At 42.9% G+C, this 18176-nt stretch overlaps 1 protein-coding gene across 1 annotated transcript in view; it reads left to right on the top strand.

Annotated features, from left to right (window-relative positions):
* The window catches only part of LOC117677548 (ultra-long-chain fatty acid omega-hydroxylase), a 103195-nt gene that overhangs the window by 31125 nt on the left and 53894 nt on the right, over positions 1-18176 (top strand). The gene's annotated exons all lie outside the window — the stretch shown is intronic.

Here is an 18176-nt window from a genome sequence, read left to right as displayed (position 1 = left end):
GAGAAGTCTTTTTCTTTAAAAGGAAAAAAAAATCTTTTGTGTGGCAGGATGGTGCTGAACAAAGCCAGATAACCAAGCCATTGGGGGGGGGGGGTTCTCCCATTTATAAATCGCATGAACAAGTTGAGAGTTTGCAGATGCAGAAGAATGGCCTCATAGACCTAAAGAAATTTTTACTGGAGGAGATGGCAAGACATGATAAGACTGTGAATCTGAATCTTGAAAATTTTAGACAGGAAATTAAAGAGTTGATTCAACAAAAGTATGATATTCTGAAGCAACATATGAAAAGTTTTATAGAAATAATTCTGAAGATGGATGAAATTATAAATTCAAAAATAGACACTAAGGAAGTTGATGATAAGATTTATAATTTGAATAATAAAATACAAAGAATTGAAAATGATTTAATAAGGATTCAAGAAAAAAGCTCAGAAGTAGAGTTTAAAAAAATAAAGGAAGCTGACTATAAGACTTACAATGTGGATAATATAAAACAAAGGATTGATAATTGTATAGTTTTGCCAGAATCTTTTTATTTGTTCCCATCAGGACTTTATCCAATCCATTTGGTCCAAGTTCTAAACCGTATTGTTCTTTGTCTCTCTGATATCTGGATTTTACTTGTGAGTAGGTCCACCAATCTAGGATTATTCCTTGCTCTCGTAAGGTGTCATTTGGTTTAAGCCTCCCTCCTTCGTCCAAAATATCTTTGTATCTGCCCATTTTCTCCCTCTCCCGCCTATTTGGGTGGGTCAGGGCCTCCATCGTTGAGAGCCAATTTGGAATTTTTTTGTAATATTTCTGCCTAATCTGAGTCCATGTTTGTATCAGGGAGTCTCTAATTTTATGTCTATGGAAATGTGTCTTCCTTTTCTTCTCCGTGTCCCAAATATGGGCGTGCCAGCCTTTTTGCAAGTCATGGCCTTCTAAAGTGAGAATCCTCTCACTTTCCAGGGTGATCCAGTCTCTTAACCAAACTAGTTTAGCTGCTCTGTAGTATGTTTCCCAATCCGGAAGTCCAAATCCGCCTATATCTCTTTTGCCCCTTAAAATTTTAATGGAAAATCTCGGTTTTTTCCCCTCCCATATAAATTCTCTGATGATTTTGTCTAATTCTAAAAAAAAATTTTTATCTAAATTTATCGGTATATTTTGGAATAAGAATAATATTCTGGGGAGGATGTTCATCTTAATTGTGGCTATCTTGCCCAAAAGTGATAGTCTTATTTTTTTCCAGCTATCTAGGTCTTGTTTCATTTTTCTAATTAGGGGAATATAATTGTCGTCTTTCAGGGTCGAACATCTTGATGTAATCCAAATTCCTAGGTATTTAATTTTTTTGGCAACCTGTAATCCTAATACTTCTTCTATCTCATTCTTCTGGCTCTCAGTTGTGTTCTTGATCAATACTTTGGTTTTAGTTTTGTTCAGTATAAAGCCTGCCACCTCTCCATATTTACTTAATTCCTCTAATACTTTAGGTCCCGATTCTATGGGGTCTTCAAGGATTAGAGCTACGTCGTCCGCAAATGCTTGCGTCTTGTAGGTCTCCTTCCTGATCTTCAATCCTTTTATTTCCTCGTTAGTTCTAATTTTCCGGAGAAGAACTTCTAGGGCCAAAATAAACAATAAGGGGGATAGGGGACAACCTTGCCTTACTCCCTTACTAATTTGGAATGTTTTGGTCCTATCCCCATTCACCAGGATGCTCGCCTTTTGGTTATTATAAATAGATTTAATCATCATTTCAAAATTTGTTCCGAATTTCATAATCTCAATTTGTTTAATCATGAATTTCCAATTTAGATTGTCAAATGCTTTTTGAGCATCAACAAAGATCAGAGCCATCTGTTTTCCGGGGTGTTCTTCATAATACTCTAGTGTATCTAGCACGATTCTCAAATTATCCCTAATTTGTCTCCCCGGTAAAAATCCGTTCTGGTCTTTGTGTATCCAATTATTTAAAATCTTTTTCATCCTTTCTGCCATTATACCCATGAACAATTTGTAGTCAGTATTTAGGAGCGAAATTGGTCTATAGTTTTGGATTTGTTTTAGGTCGGCACCTTCTTTCGGCACAAGTGTAACATGCGCCTCTTTCCATGACTCTGGAATTTTATGGTCTAGCAATGCGTCATTGAAAATTTCTACTAATTTCGGTTGGAGTGTTTCTTCTAATTTTTTATATATTTCCCCTGGGAATCCGTCAGGTCCTGGCGCTTTATTATTTTTCAATTTGGAGAGGGCTGTTTTTAATTCTTCAATTGTAATCTTTCTGTTGAGCATTTCTTTCTCATCATCAGTTATTTGTGGGAGCTCTGCTTTAATCAAATATTGTTCTATTTTGTCATCCGGTATCTCCTCTTCTTTGTATAGGGATTCGTAGTATTCTCTCACCCTATCCCGTTTTCCTTCCTCGTTAGTCAATAATTCGCCCTTAGAGTCTTCTAAGGTATGGATTATTCCCCTTTCATTTTCCTTTTTTAATTTATAGGCCAGCCACCTACCCGATTTATTAGTATTCTCAAAAAGATATTGTTTCGTTCTTTTCATTCTTTGTGCCAGCTCTTCTTGCTCCATGATATTTACTTTATGCTTCCACATCATCCAATTTTCTTTGGCAGCTTCATCTTCTGGGTTATCTTGGAGTTTTCTTTCTGATTCTCCTATATGATTTAAATAGTCTTCCAGGATCTTCCTTTCTTCTTTATTTTTATGTGCAGTATATGAAATCGCGACTCCTCTCAGATAGGCCTTCATTGTATCCCATACTATTGCGCGGGATGTGCCTTTGTTTTCATTTTCCTTAAAAAAGAAGTTTATTTCTTCTTTGAATTTTTGTATACAGTCTTTGTCGCCCAATAATTTAGCATTTAACCTCCACCTTCGTTGGTATTTTCTCTGAACAAGCTTCCATCTAATTTCTAGTGGATTGTGATCTGCCCAATCATTTGGGTTAATTACAGCTGTTCCAATTTCTAACCGCAAATTCCTACTAACCCGTGCCATGTCAATTCTGGACCACGACTTTTGTGCATTTGAAAAGAAGGTATATTGCCTGTCGTTTGGATGCAAGGTACGCCAAATGTCAATTAAATCTAATTCATCGACTAACTCGAAAAAAGCTCTCGGTAAATTTGTCCTTTTATTATTTTTTTTCTTTATTGCTCTTGTGGTCCTTCTCCGGATCCACAATGCCATTGAAATCCCCTATCATACAGATTTCGTTATATGCCATTTTCACTAATTGTTCATGGAGTTTCTTAAAAAATTCTCCCTGTTTTTTATTTGGGGCATAAATGCCCACTAATAATACCTTGGAATTCCCTCTCTTAATTTCAATCATGAGGATTCTACCTTTTGTATCTTTGAATTTCAATTCTGCTTCAATTCCTTTTTTTACGTAAATTACAACCCCCCTCTTCTTTTTCTCTGCCAGCGAATCGAATGTTTGACCGAATTTTTTATATTCTAAACATTTACTCTCTTCTTTTTTTACGTGTACCTCTTGTAAACACATTATATCAACATTTTGTTTACCTAATTTTGTTAATATTCTTTTCCTCTTTTTGTAATCATTTAGTCCATTGACATTTACGGATATTAGCTTCAAGTCATTCATCTCTATACCTCTATCTGATTATTGGTTCTTGTTTGTTTCTTACGGCCCTTACTGGTCTTGTTTTCTTCTCTTTGGTTTCTTCTTCTTCTTCTGTCTTCTCCTCTGCAGTTGCTTCATTCGTATTCTGTTGGTGTAGGGCTTCCTCCTCCACTACTGCTGTTTCTAATTTTTCCTTGCTACCCTGCTCTTCTTCCACACCTCTCAACTGATCAAGGAAATCTTGTGCTGTACTCAGGCTTTCTATTTTGATTTTTCTTCCTTGCCAGGTTATTAGCATCCCTTCTGGGAGAAGCCACCTGAATAGTATCTTTCTTTTATTCAACTGTATGGCTAAAAATCTGTATCCCTTCCTCATCTCCTGGACTCTTCTTGGTATCTGTTTTAGGATTATTATTTCTTTTCCTCGATATGTTATCTGTTCGTCTCTTGCCATGTTGTATAGAATATCTTTAACTTTTTTCCGTGCGAAGCGGATATGTACTTCTCTAGGGAGCTTGTTCCTTCTTGCGTAGTTGGTCTGGACCCTGTATACGTCGTCCAGTTCCCTAATTATCGCCTGTTTGTCTTGGTGAAGTGCATCAGCTATCAGCTCCGCCATCTTTTCACCTAGGTCTTCCTCTTTGTCCTCGACAACATTCTGAAATCGCAAATAGAAGGAAGCCTGGTCCATCTCCAATTGGATTATTGAGTCTTCTAACTCTTTATTTTGGCTTGTTAATGTTTGATCCACAATATCTAATTTCTTTTCAGTTTGATCAATTCTTGTTTCTGCTTTTTGAATTCGTTGTTCATTATTAACTATTGATGTTTGGATTTCATTCATTTTCTGGTCCAATGCATGTATGTCTGATTTTAATTCGACATGGTTATTTAACAGTTTTTCCTGCATTGCCATCATCGTTTCTTGGATCAGAGTTAATGATGCTTGCAGAGTTTGCATTGCCAGGCTTTCTGTTGATTTTTGTGTCGCCGGAGAGGTTGTCGTTATAGTGGGATTAGAGGGAGTCTTTTTTCCTGTTTTCCCCACTGTGAATGACATGCTTGTCATTTCTTTCAAAATTTTCTTTTGCTCTCTAATTATCCTATCGATGTTACTCCAAATTCTCATTCGCCAGTTAGCGCCTCTATTATCTTTTTTTTTAAAATATATATTTATATATATATATTCCTATATCTAATTTTTCCTTCTAAATTTATAAACAAGTATAACTAGCTTAGTAGATATGGGTTAGACAGTTCAATACTATACAATCAATATATCAGTTAATCAGCAAGTCACAATCAATGTATCGATATAGCAGTTAATTTGGCTAAATATTGTACTTTTAAATGCTTATAGTACTATAAATACTGTAAATAGAAATTTTTGAATTCTTGATTTTAAATACAATTACAATTTTAAATATTATAAAAATACTAATAGATACTGTAAATGCTAAGCAGCGGAATATATATAGAAGATTTAAAATATCATAGCTTGAGAGTATATTATATATATCTGGACCAAGAAAATACTGTAATTCTTATATTACTAAATATTAATAAGTTGATATATAAAATATGCAAAGTTACTATAGATACAAGTGAGTATATTTAGATAATTAATTAAATGAATGCAAATCAAATAACACTGTATAATAGTATATCTTGTAAGCAAGTAAAGTCAAGACTTAAATAACCTAAAAAATTAACAATTCTTATTAATAACACTATTACTATGTAGAAGGTCAGGGGGTTGAGGACAGCGTTATAAAAAGTAAAAAGAATAAAGAGGAAGGCTATCAAGGTACAATAAGGGACAAATGGTATTTTCCACAAAGATGAAGTTTTTGATTTTGATTTTTTTTTTTCACTCAGTCATCAATCTCCTCCAATCTCCTCCAATTCTTCCTTAGCCACAGCCAAAGCTCTATGATAAATCTCGCAGCTAGATTGTCTCTATGCCTGTCGTTTTCAGCTTTTGCTCTGTCAGGCTTCTTTAATGGCTGCACTTCCTGTTCTCCGATACAGGCAAGTAAAATCCGATCTTCAGCTTAATTCACCTTCCCGCTATGGCCAGCAAATGAGGAACAAAATTTTTCTGAGTCCTTATGTGTTCCTTGCTCCACCAAACCTCTTTTTACGCAGACAGTTTCAGCGCCCTCAGATTTTCCTTTTCTGCGCCGGCTAGACGAGCTCTGTGCCTTGGCAAACTGCTCTTTGATCTCCAGCGCCGCTCGTTTCCACTCTGAGCCCCTCGCTCTTGTCTACGCCGACCCCTTTTTGATGTTTAAATCCACATAGGCAGGGAAAGTAGGTTTCGATCACGCCACTGCAACCTCCGGTCTTCCTCGCTTCCTTCTAGTTGTCAGCTCCCCACAGCTTCAAGTCAGCCATTAAAAGGCTGACTCACTCACGCTGGTTTGACAGAGCCGCCCAGATTTGCGAGAAGTGCTTGCGCTTCACTTTCTCGCTCGCCGGACTCCCTCTATTGTCCGCGGGGCTCTCCAGGTCCCGCGCCCCCGAAGGGATCCCCAAAACGTGGTAACAGGTGGTGCTGAGGAGTAGCGATCACTCACTCAGCACCATATCGCCGCAGCTCACCAACCGGAAGGCGACGATAAGTTCGAAGATGTCACAAAGAACCAAATAATTGCATGGGAGAAAAATATAGGACGCGATATAAATTTTGGGGAATGGGAGGAGGCATGGAACAGAAATCTTAAACTTACTAGAGTGGTGGCATATAAGGAAAACCATTACAAAATGCTGCATAGATGGTACCTGGCCCCGGCCAGACTAGCAAAGATATATCCCAATATACATCCCAACTGTTGGAAATGTGGCTATGGTCAAGGCACCTTCTTTCACATGTGGTGGACATGCCCGGAAGCGAAAGGATACTGGAATAAAATTAGGAGGTGGTTACAAGAAATAATTGACGAAGATATTGAACCAACACCAGAGAGTTTCCTCCTGGGAATAATAAAGAAGCCATATAGAAAGGAAATGACACATTTTATTTATTTATTTATTATTTATTTATTTATTATTCGAATTTCTATACCGCCCTTCTCCTTTCGGACTCAGGGCGGTGAACAGCCAAAATAAAAACATTTATACATAAATACGATTAAAAATAGATTTAAAATAATTAAATTTGGCCCATAGTTTAAAATTTATCAATTTAAAATCCATATCAAAATTTAAAACCAACCATAAAATCATAAAATCAAGAGAGACCGGCTAACTGAAAGAGATGAGTTTTTAGGGCCCGACGAAAGGTCCGGAGGTCGGAGATCACTCGTATCTCTGGGGGTAGATTGTTCCAAAGGGTAGGTGCCACCACAGAGAAGGCTCTCCTCCTGGGGGTCGCCAGCCGGCATTGTCTAGCCGACGGCACCCTGAGGAGGCCCTCTCTGTGGGAGCGAACTGGCCGGTGGGAGGCAATTGGTGGCAGAAGGCGGTCCCATAAGTACCCCGGCCCTAAGCCATGGAGCGCTTTAAAGGTGGTCACCAACACCTTGAAGCGCACCCGGAAGTCCACCGGAAGCCAATGCAGCTCGCGCAGGAGAGGAGTCACATGGGAGCGCCCAGTCGCTCCCATAATCCCCCGCGCGGCCGCATTCTGCACCAGTTGGAGCCTCCGGGTGTACCCCAGGGGGAGCCCCATGTAGAGAGCGTTACAATAGTCCAGACGAGAAGTGACGAGTGCTTGAGTGACTGTGTGTAGGGAGTCCCGATCCAGAAAGGGGCGCAACTGGCGTATCAGGCGAACCTGATAAAAAGCCCCCCTGGCCACGGCCGTCAGATGCCCTTCTAAGGACAGCCGTGCATCCAGGAGGACGCCCAAGTTGCGGGCCCTTTCCGTGGGGGCCAATGATTCACCCCCAATAACCAGCGATGGCGTCAGCTGGCTATACCGGGACGCCGGCAGCCACAGCCACTCGGTCTTGGAAGGGTTGAGTCGAAGCCTGTTTCTCCCCATCCAGACCCGCACGGCCTCCAGGCACTGGGACATCACTTCCAAGGCATCGTTGGGATGGTCTGGGGTGGAGATGTACAGCTGAGTATCATCAGCGTACTGATGGAACTCTACCCCAAAACCACGGATGATCTCACCCAGCGGCTTCACATAAATGTTGAACAGGAGGGGCGAGAGGACCGACCCTTGTGGCACCCCACAAACAAGGCGCCTCGGGGTCGACCGCTGCCCCCCTGTCAACACGGATTGCGACCGGTCGGAGAGATAGGAGGAGAACCACCGCAAAACGGTGCCCCCCACTCCCAGTCCCTCCAGCCGGCGCAACATGATACCATGGTCGATGGTATCAAAAGCCCCTGAGAGGTCTAACGACCAGGATAGAGGAGTAACCCCTATCCCGAGCCCTCCAGAGATCATCCACCAACGCGACCAATGCCGTTTCCGTGCTGTACCCAGGTCTGAAACCGGACTGGAGCGGATCCAAATAGACAGCTTCATCCAGGTACTGTGGAAGCTGTCGCGCCACCACACTCTCAACAACCTTCGCAATAAAGCGAAGGTTGGAGACTGGACGATAGTTAGCCAAAACAGCCGGATCCAGGGATGGCTTCTTGAGGAGAGGCCTCACCACCGCCTCTTTCAAGGCGGCCGGCAGGACACCCTCACTCAAAGAAGCGTTGATAATTCCCTGGAGCCAGCCTCGTGTAACCTCCCGGGAAGCCAGCACCAACCAGGAGGGACACGGGTCCAATAAACATGTGGTGGCGTTCAGCCGTCCCAAGATCCTGTCCACGTCCTCGGGAGCCACAGGATCGAACTCCTCCCAGATAACATTCTCAAGGCCTGCCTCAGTCATCTCGTCTGAACTAACCCAGTCAGTGGCCAAGTTTTCCTGAATCTGAGTTATTTTATCATCCAGATACTGTACAAAATCCTCAGCTCGGCCCTGCAAGGGGTCCTCCCGCGCTCCCAGATGGAGAAGGGAGCGGGTCACCCTGAACAGGGCGGCTGGGCGGTTATCTGATGACGCGATAAGAGCGGCAAAATAGCTAGATTTCGCCGCTTTTATCGCCACTAGGTAGGTCTTAATATGAGACCTTACCAGTGTCAAGTCGGATTCGGAACGACTGGCCCTCCAACCGCTCTCTAGGCGTCTTTTCCGGTGCTTCATCTCTCTCAGCTCCTCGGAGAACCAAGGAGCTAAGTGAGTTCGGTGCCGGGTCAGAGGCCGCAAAGGCACGACCCGGTCCAAAGCCCCGGCAGCCGCACTATCCCAGGCGGCCACCAGGTCATCAGCCGAGTCATGAGCTAGAGTTTCAGGAAATGGCCCAAGCTCCATCTGGAACCTATCAGGATCCATCAGGCGCCTGGGGCGGAACCACCTGGTTGGCTCCGCCTCCCTGCGACGGGGTGCGGCGGTCAGAAAGTCAAGTCGAAGGAGCGAGTGGTCAGACCATGACAAGGGTTCAGTATCTATATCCCCTATATCAAGGCCACTCAACCACTGACCAGAGACAAAAACTAAGTCCAGAGTGTGTCCCCCCATGTGAGTAGGGCCGTGAATTACTTGGGTCAGGTCCATGGCTGTCATGGAAGCCATGAACTCCCGAGCTACCTCAGAAGTTTCACCAATGGATGGCAAGTTGAAATCCCCCATGACCAGAAGTCTGGGGGTATCAGCCGCCACCTCGGCTATAACATTGAGGAGTTCGGGCAGGGTCGTCGCCACGTGGCAGGGAGCCAGGTACGTGATCAACAGACCCATCTGCACCCCACGACCCCACTTCACGAAAAGGGACTCACATCCGGCTATCTGAGGCACAGTGGTCTCCCTCGGATCAAGACCCTCTCTTATAATGACCGCCACCCCCCCGCCCCTGCCCTGAGCTCTCGGCTGATGAAATGCACGGAAGCCTGATGGGCACATCTCCACGAGGGGAACCCCCCCCTCATGGCCCAACCAGGTCTCCGTAATACCTGCCAGGTCCGCTCCCCCCTCCTGAATAAGATCACAAATGAGGGGGGCTTTATTTACTACGGACCTGGCATTACACAACATCAGCCGGAAACTCGGGCCCTGAGACTCTAAGCAGCCTGAGGAACGGGAAGAGCTAAGGGGACCGGGGCACGCAATCGCTCGGAGATAGCGAGCGCGTGCCCCCACCACATGATGCGGCCCCCTGCTCCCGCCCATTTAATGATCCACATAATTACAGCCGCTAGATTGGCATACGCACAGTACTGGAAAGAGAAAACTCAACCACCAGAAGAGCTTACAATTAAGAAAATACTCGAGTGCGCAGAGATGACTAAATTAACTTATGAATTAAATGATGAGAAATCAGTTTACTGTATGGTATGGGAAAGGTGGTATAAGTGGTTGCATGACAAAATGAAAGAAAGATCTAAAGGTGTGTTAAATATTGGTTAAAAGTGAGTTGAAATGTCACCAAGTACTATTTATGTAAATAGTTAAAACACTGCACATCCGATACTAATTGAAAATGTTATCATACTTATGTGTTTTATGTTTCTGTTTGAATGTTTGTTTTTCCTTTTTCTCTTTTTTTATTTTTTATCTTTTTCTGTTTTGTAAAAAACCTCAATAAAGTTTCTATAAATAAAAATAATATAAAACAAAGGATTGAAAATGAAACCACAATAATGCAATTCAGACTCATGGAATTTGCGGTTAGAATTAGGGGAATACCGGAAGATAAAAGACAAGATTTGAGAAAGATGTCTGCTGAAATTCTGGCTGGGATTTTAAAGGTTAGCCCTGAAGATGTATCCTGCAAGATTGATAAGGCCTACAGAGTTAATTCTTGGGTGGCAAAGCAAAGGCAGTTGCCTAGAGATGTGGTGATTTACTTTACTGATAAAGAAATAAGAAATGATATTGTGCAAAAGTCTTTCAACTCCACTCTTGAAATGCATGGAAGGAAGATATGGATATTTAAAGAACTACCGTCTAAGATGTTAAAAGGTAGAAAAGATTTTGGATTTTTGGTGACTGAACTAAAGAAACAAAACATCCCATTCAGGTGGGATGTCCCAGTTGGTATAATATTGAGATATCAAGGAGAACGATATCAATTAAATACTGTTGAAAAAGCGGAAGAATTTTACTATAAGGTTTTCAAAATGGGTTTAACATCTCCACGTATAATACACGAGGGGAATAAAGAAAGGCAAAATCAACAAGAGATTGAAATTCAGGCTAAGCAGATGGAGGGGGAGGTAACGGAAAAACAACAAGTTATAGAGGCTTTTGTGGATGAGCCGCTTCTGGAGTCTCCTTTGGAGGCTATAGTTGGATTACCTATAAATACAAGAGAGGCGGCTTCGGATTCTAATGTGATGACTTATCAAGCTACAGACCAGCATGGAAACCAAACAGTTGATATACAATTCATAGAAAGGAAACCAGGATGGAGATCTAAACCACAAAAAGTTAAGAAAAGAAGAAGCAGGTCCTACAAAAATAAAAACTTTTAGACCAAACAACAGTGTAATGCCAGTTACTCAAGAGACGATTGAATATTTAGAAATTTAGTTGAGGCAAAGTATTGGTTTATATTATCCTGAGGAGAGTGACAGATCTCTGTAGTGCTGTACTCTTGGGATGTGAAGATGGCCATAAATTGAGTGGATTGGAATTTTCTATTTTGGATTCTTTGACAAATGGATTACGTTTATGCTGAGCTATAAGGCAAGAGAACTATGGGATTGGGGCATGCAGAAGATCTGGCTGTTACCCCAACATGGAGGTTGGAATTAATAACCTAGATGGATGACATTATAGACGACACTATATGGAATATAAATATAAAGTCACTTTTTTTTATATATGAAAATATTTACTATTGATGGGGGCAAATGGTAATTGAAGATACCGAACATACTGTTGGAATTAGGATGTGATGTTACCCTAACATGGGTAATGGAATTAACAATCCAGCCGTGAGACATTATAGAAGATATCATATGGATTACAAACTTAAAGTCAATTGAGGATTTTATATATATATGTAAAAAAATTTTTTAGTGGAACGGGTAGAAGAATAAAGATATTGAAAATATTATGTATGTAGACCTGTAGGAAAGTGGGTGGAGATAGGTTAGTTTACTGATTGTTTAGTTTAGGAGAAGGGATGTTATGTTATATTAATATACGTAAAAGATTTGAATTAAGAGATATATGTATGGGGGAGGAGGAAATGGATAGATTATGAGTTGAAATTGCTAAATTAGGATTTATTATATAGTTTTACAGCTGAAAGTTGCTTTGAATGTTGCTTTGAAATGTATAGTATAAGGGGAATATAATGATATTGTTAGAAGGATAGATTATGAGTTGAATAGATGAAATTGCTAAATTATAATTTATTATATAACTTTACAGTTGAATGTTGTTTTTGAAATGTATAGTATAAGGGGGATATAATAATATTGTTAGAAAGAAAGGGTTAGTATATGGGGGGTGGTACAAAAGGATGGTAAAGTATTATATAATCTGTTATTAATTTGGGTTTTATTTTGGAGAAGCCACAGGGGGAGGGGAGGGGGAGGGGGGGTTAGGGTGGAGGGGGGGCAAAAAGGGGGAAAATTTGTATTTGAAAAACTTTTTCAATAAGAATTCTGACACTTGGCAACTGAAAAAAAAAAGGATTTAATGAGTATCATGACATAAATATGTTTGAACTGTACTGAAATGTATTATGAGTTATTAATTGAATTAAGATTTAAGGTGGGTTAATAGAAGGGTAATTGTTTTGATTAATTAAATATGTGTTAATTTTTTTAAAGATGGTATTAGTTGAATATGTGATTTAAGATTAAGAAATAAATGTTATGGCAAAATAGAAGAGATAAAATTTGGTTAAAAATGACCAAAAATTGAACAAATTGATGACCGGATCAAAGCTCTATTCTGAAAAGATGTAATCTGTATGTTTGGAAAAAAAATAAAAAAACTTTTTGCAAAAAAAAAAAAAAAGTGAAGCTATCCGGTTTAATCGTAGCTTACACGGTGGTCATACAGTAAGCGCTGAAACAACGTCGGAGATGCCCGATTCCTCCGCTTATCCGGCTTTATAGAACGCCCCCAAGCACCCCGCCCTTGCTCACTTGTACATTTAAAGTAACCGCGCTATTTACTCATTCGGGTTTGCTGTGGATCGCCAGTTACTTCCGGATCTCGCTGTCCGTCGTATTGAATGGCGTTTGCTTCCTTTAACACCGTTTTATTGCCTCTGTCCCCAGATTCCCATACTGTCCACCACCGTCCATCACCGTGCCTGCTAAACGCTGCAACACCCCCCTTCACCCTGTCTCTGTTCTTCTGGCTTGTCACAGTCCCCGGGATCATGTGTCAAGGGAATGGCTGACACTCAACATGCGCCCCCCCCACCAGGTCTCTTCCTGTAGGAACATAAAAACATTCGGTTATTCTTATTAAGTGGGAAAGTGTCCACCTGGTTTGTTTGGATATGTTTCATGAAATTGTTTTAGTAATTGTGGAGCATCTATATCTTTCGTTTTCACCCATGTTGCTTCTGATATAGGATATTCCTTCCAATGTACTAAATACCTGAGCTTCCCATGATATATCTTAGAATCGAGGATCTTTTTAATTTCGTATGAGCTTCCTACCACAGGTCCTGGGCGGGTTCCTGTCTCTCTTATTTTTGCTGCTGGCTTTAGGAGACTACTGTGGAATACTGGGAGTATTCTTTTCAGTAAGGGGGGTAGTTGTAAGGATACCGTTACGGGATTTATTATTTTGGTGATGGTAAAGGGACCTATATACTTTGGACCTAATTTTTTACTGGGCATACGCAGATTGATATATTTTGTGGACAAATATACCTTTTCTCCTATTTTGAAGGGTAGGTTATCTAGTCTCCGTTTGTTTACTTAGGTTTTGTATGCTTCAGAAGCTTTTTCTAATGCATTTTTGATGTGTGGCCAACTCTGTTTAACCTTCTCTGTCCATTCCTTTGGACTATGGAAACTAGTCATTTGTACATCTAGATCGGGGATGGCTGGGAATTCTTTTCCAGAAACTACTAGGAAAGGTGTATAACCTGTACTACTGTGCACGGTGTTATTATATGCTGATTCTGCGAAAGGTAAGAGTTTGTACCAATCTGTTTGTTGGTATGACACATAGGAACGTAGATACCTTTCTACCACGGCATTGGCTCTTTCAGCGGCTCCGTTGGTATTTGGGTGGAACACAGAACTCAGTCCCTGTTCTGTTCCTAGTTGTCCTAAGAAATGTCTCCAGAACCGGGTGGTAAATTGGGGACCTCTGTCTGAGATTATACGTTTGGGTGTGCCATGAAGTCAATATACGTGTTGGACAAATAGTTTCGCTAGACGCCATGTGGACGGTAGTCCTTTACAGGGGACAAAATGCGCCTGTTTGGAAAACAGGTCAATAATGGTCCATATTACATTATGTCCTTTGCTGGGAGGCAACTCAACTATGAAATCCATGGCTATATCTTCCCAAGGTCTTTGTGGTTCAGCCACGGACTGTAATAACCCAGACGGTTTCCCTGACAAGGGTTTAGCTCTTATACATACGGGACAGCCTTGTACATATGTCTCTACCTGTTTTCGCATATGTGGCCACCAGAACTGTCTCCTCACTAGATGCAACGTTTTCACGAAACTGAAATGCCCTGCTGTTTTTACATCGTGGCATTGTCGTAACACCTTATCTCTCAACCCTTCGGGGATATATAATTTATCTCCTTTCCACATTAGTCCTCCTTTCTGTGTCACTATCTGGGGATTGGTCTTCAAACAACTGTCTGTCGCTAATTTTCTCCTTAACTCCACTACCCAGGTTGTGGGGAGCGGAAATACGTCCCTTCCTTGCTTTCCTGTCTGTTTATAAGGTATTAAAGCTTGTGTTATCTCCTCTTTTTGGCTCTCAAATTGCGGCATGCGCGATAGGGCATCAGCTAAATAGTTCTTTCCCCCTGGTATCGCTTTCAGCTTGATGGTAAATCTGCGGAAATATTGCGCCCAACGTGCCTGTTTTGGGGACAGTTTACGAGGTGATTGAAGTGCCTCTAAATTCTTGTGGTCTGTCCATACCTCAGATTCTACCTTAGTCCCTTCTAACAAATGCCTCCACGTTTGCAAGGCCCATTTTTTGGCATACGCCTCTTTTTCCCAAATTGTCCAATTTCGTTCCGTATCAGTTAGTTTTCGGGAGGTGTAGGCACATGATTGAAGAACCCCACATTCATTTCTTTGTAGGAGAACACCCCCCACCACCCCATCACTTGCATCCACCTGTATTACAAAGGGTTTCGATGTGTTAGGATGTCTTAGTATGGGTTCATTAGCGAATAGGGTTTTCAATGTGTCAAATGCACGTTGAAATGATATCATCCAATTGATCTTTTGTTGTGGGTTGCCTTTCCAACTGCAGTTTTTCTCGTCTTTAAGAGATCAGTCAATGGTAAGGCCACCTTAGCAAATGAGGGGATAAATCTATAAAAATTTGCAAAGCCCAGAAAGCTTTGTAACTGTTTTCGGGTCTTTGGAGCCTGCCATTCCAACACTGTCTTAACCTTATTCGGGTCCATTTCAATCCCTTTTCCTGAAATCCTAAACCTCAAGTAATCTATCTCTGTCTTGTGAAATTCGCATTTCGATAGCTTTACATACAACTGAGCCTTCAACAACTTCATTAATATCTGCCATACCAGACAAATGTGTTCTTCTAGGGTATTGGAGTATATCAGAATATCGTCTAAATATACTAGAACTCCCCGATACAGGTGGTCATAGAATATACTATTGATAAACTGCATAAAAACTGCAGGGCCCCCTGTAGACCAAACGGCATGACCCGGAACTTATAACTGCCCAAAGGACAGTTAAATGTAGTCTTCCATTCATCACCCGCTTTTACCCGGACCCTGTAATACGCTTCTCGGAGGTCCAACTTACTAAAGATCTTCCCTGTCGTGAGGGTGGAAAGCAAATCCGTCATAAGGGGTAAGGGGTAGAGGGGTTCCATACAGACAGTGTTTAATCCCCGAAAGTCAACACACAATCTTAACCCTCCGTCTTTCTTCTCCTTAAACAGAACTGGCGCTGCCATATGCATGCGACTGGGCGAGATAAAACCCCTGGCTAGGTTCTGGTCTATATAACATCGTAATTCCTCTAATTCAAGGGGAGTCATGGAATACATGCGGGGTTTGGGTAGACTAACACCTGGTTTCAACTCTATCGCACAGTCTGTAGGATGGTGGGGTGGAAGGGCCTCACATTCCTTCTCGCTAAACACACGCCATAGATCTCTGTATACGTGTGGGACTTTTTCTAGACAGGGCATCTCCCTTCCAGTCGCTCCTACATCTCTACTGTCTTCAGGTGGATCAGAGCCTACTGCCAAGCGTAATTTGCAAAAAACCCCTTCCCACCAAATGGTAGGTTTCCACTTATCTAACCATGATAGGCCTAGAATGATGGGTTCAATCATTTTTTCTACAACCATGAATCATACTACTTCCCGATGATTTCCGATCTCAAGTGTCACTGGCTCTGTTACATGGGTAGCCGGTTGTCGTCCTAGCGTTGAGCCATCCATTTGCTCAAAGTAAATAGGTTTCTGTAACTTCACTACATGAAGACCAAGACTGTCCGCTATCGACCTTTGTAAAAGACAACGGTTGCAACCGGTATCTACTAAGGCCCCTTGCCGTTCCAGTCTACCCGACCCAGGGTATTTTAGTATCACCTGGATAACGAAAAGTCGGACAGGATCACATACCATAGGATCCGTGTGTTCCGTTTCTTCCTCAACGATCCCCTCCTCTGTTGGCGTTCGGATAACGTCAGGAGAGCCACCATTGCCATCACGACCATTGGCCTCGCCACCTCTTGTTTGAGCCGCAATATGAGAACGCTCCGATAGTCTGGAACGGAAACTCGCCCGCCTACCGGAACCTAATGCCTGGACGTCTGGAGTCCGGAGAGGCGGGAGTGGGCAATCAAGCGCCCTGTGGCCCTCCTGGTCACAACGGTAACATCGGAATGGTCTTTGTGAGTTGATACCACCTCTTACTCCTATAGGCATATATGTTCGAATGCCTCCCTGCCCTGTTGGCGGCTTCTCCAACACCTTCCGTGGTGGGGCCACGGTGTCGTTTCGCGTCCAGGACTCCTTCAGGCCTACGTCCAATTTGACAGCCGCTTTATACCAGGCTGTTATATAAGGACCAAGGCCCCTATAAACGGAGGCCTGACATAGGTCTCTATCCAGCCCCTTATGGAAATGGTGCACTAATAAACGTTCGGGCCAGCCCCTCAACTGATTAGCCAAGGTACGAAATTCCTTTACATAGTCTTTAGCCGCTCGTCCATTTTGTTTTAATGAAACTAGATCGCTCTCGACAACAGACTGAGTGCTGGCATTGTCCTCAAACCGACTCCGTAATGCTTCCAGGAACAGTCCCAAATCTGCCAGTTCTCGAGTGTGCATGGTGTGTAAACTGGCCACCCAGTCAGCTGCCTCACCCGTCAAAACCGTCGTAACCGCTACTACCCTGGCCCACTGAGAGGAATAATAGTGTCCGTAGGCATCCATGTAGCTGATCACCTGGCTTAGAAAGAGGGCTACACGGTCCAGATTCCCATCGAATGAGGCTTGTAAGGGAGGGAGGCCCCATGGTATTTGCTGTACCCAAGGCCCTGGGATCCATGCAGGCGCTGGATCCCGTTCACGCCTGGACCGCTCTCCACCCCGAGGGGCTCTTCGTTCCCATGAGCGGGACCGTCTAGCAGCAGGCTCACCCTCCTGGTCCTCACAATGCCCCTGACTGTGTGGCTGTCATCGTGTACCATGTAACCCCTCACTTGATGAGGAACCCCACCCCCTGGGGAGCAGGGTCTTCATCCCTTCCGCCCCTGTATTGACTACGGTCTACTCACAGCTTTGGATTGGCCAAACGCACTCTGGATTCGGACATTCCGCCAGTTGACGCTCCCACCCCACTCTGCCATGATTTCGACTGGTCTGCCCCAGGCGCCCAGGGCTGCCAAGAGGGGGCATCCTGGAAGCTAGTTTCCCCAAACCTCTCCCTCAACATATCCATGGTGGTTATACCGGGGCCGGAGGAATAACTCCAGTCCCCCTCTTCCTCCTCCTCTGTCCATCGCCTTTCCTGCCACCCTTGGAATTGAGGGGCTAGAGGGGGGGTAGCTGTCTGAAACCCCAACTTCCCTAGTATAGCAGTATTTTGCCACCAATTCCCAGATGGTTTTCGAGCAGCTTCAGTCCCCAATGAATCCTGTCTTTCCTGCTTGTCTTCTGGCGGGGGCGGTGACACCACTCTCTGTTTGGGGCATACCACTGGCTGTTCACAATGCTCCTCCGTCTCCATGTTCTCCTCCACCTCCGCCTCCAGTTCCGTCCCCAAGTCCAACACCATGGCATCATCTGTCATGCCCTCTGCCATCGCAGCTGCTCGCAGTCCTCAATACAAAAGAATAAAGGGTCTCCGACTTTCTGTCAGCTTCCTCTGGAACCACCTGTGCTCCGCCGAACAAACA

The sequence above is a fragment of the Pantherophis guttatus genome, chromosome 2, assembly GCF_059756535.1.
Source record: "Pantherophis guttatus breed Tessera chromosome 2, ASM5975653v1, whole genome shotgun sequence".
Lineage (NCBI taxonomy): Eukaryota > Metazoa > Chordata > Lepidosauria > Squamata > Colubridae > Pantherophis > Pantherophis guttatus.
Note: the sequence above shows the minus strand (reverse complement) of the source record. Positions and strands in the feature narration are given on the sequence as shown.